This window comes from Pseudochaenichthys georgianus, unplaced genomic scaffold (genome assembly GCF_902827115.2).
Source record: "Pseudochaenichthys georgianus unplaced genomic scaffold, fPseGeo1.2 scaffold_350_arrow_ctg1, whole genome shotgun sequence".
Classification (NCBI taxonomy): domain Eukaryota; kingdom Metazoa; phylum Chordata; class Actinopteri; order Perciformes; family Channichthyidae; genus Pseudochaenichthys; species Pseudochaenichthys georgianus.
In genome coordinates, this window is record NW_027262960.1 from 179,917 (window position 1) to 181,606 (window position 1,690).

A 1,690-nucleotide genomic window follows, 5' to 3' on the forward strand; every position below is an offset into this window, starting at 1 on the left:
TCGCAAACCCTCACCTGTCATTAGTCCATGCTCTTCCAGGATGGGATACACAGAACAGAACGTCGTTTTTTAAGATCAGAAACCAATGCAACATAAACTAAGATACTTCTTATTTAAAATACTGCATCTGCCCGTACAAAGTATGTGAGGTTGCATCGTATGCATTCAATAACGACGCACTACTTCATGCTAACATGGTGCATCAACTTTGACCTCCTTGCTGATATATTTTCGTAGTGGCCAAACGGTGGTACTACAACTTGCTTGTTATTGCGTTAATGCAGGGGTGGGGAACCTTTTTCCTCTCAAGGGCCATTTCAATGTTTTCAACATCCTCCGAGGGCCGTACAAATTATTGACGTCTGCTTAAAAATACTAAAATCACAGCCCATTCATTTGGCCTTTCTTTCATGCTGTGCAAAGAAAAAGCAACCTCTTAATCCAGATATCTCACCATGACTCACGCATGCATGCACGTGCACGGTTGTGGCATGGCCACCAAAACAGAAAGATATGGACACAAGATGTGTGCAATTTAGTTTCCTATCCATGTGAACATGATTTAAGTGGGGGGGGGGGGGGCCTAACCCCCTCTAGGGGGGTCTGGGCTCGGGTCCCCCGGGAAGATTTTTTTTTAATGTTGAAGTTTGGTGCACTTTGAGAGCAACATTAGGAGATCTATGGATCCTCTCTCAGCACCAGATGAAACAGAACTGGAAGCAGATTTTCTTTTTCTTTATGGATATTTTACAAATCACTCCCCTTTCAAACTGTATTCTTATTTATTAATAACAACTTTTTTTTACTGTCATATAGTATTTTATACCCATTTACTGTATTCTCTTATTTTTTTATAACTATAATGATCATATAAAGATGTGCCTTTACCTCACTGGTAGTAGAAAAAGCTTCTTATATTCGTTAGCATAGATAGCTAACCAGATGCTAATAACAACAAAGTTATCGACTGTATGATCAGTGTGACAGATGAACAGATCGCCACTGGGCTTTCAACTAAAGACACAACCACGCAAAAACTGCGGCTCCTTATGGGTACTGACATTTGTGAAGTCCCGGCCCGGAGCGGCGTTCTGGTGCTCTGCTCTCCGGCAGCTCTAAACATAGATATATATAAACACTAGATGACTCACCCGCGCTGCTGGCCAATGGAGACCGACGTTGCCACTTGGCCGCCATCTTGCTACAGGGAGTTCTCTCATTCATAACATTATGGTTTACTATTTAAATAACCATAGCTTGCTCAATCTTCAACCAATTTTCAAACGGTTTGGTTTTTTATAAACATCAAAGATGTAGTTATGATACTGCATACATATAATCATGGACTTTCATATGAAAATAACATTAATCAGATAAAGCAATAGCTATATACACACACAAGGTATTTATATTAAATATTTGCCGGTGTATATATTTCCATTTATTTTATTGTTAATATTTAAAATAAATTATAAAATTAAAATACATTTATATTTTATATATAAAAATCGGTCTCATGTTACCACTCTGTAAGCCAAGAGTTGTTAATTTAGCAATGCCTTAGCTTTAAGAACAGGGACACAACTAATGACAATAGCATATGTTGGTATATTATTTAGATATTCACACCTTTATCAGAAGAACCAAACCAACATAAAATGTGCTCACAGACAGGCCAGTTCTGTCTAAT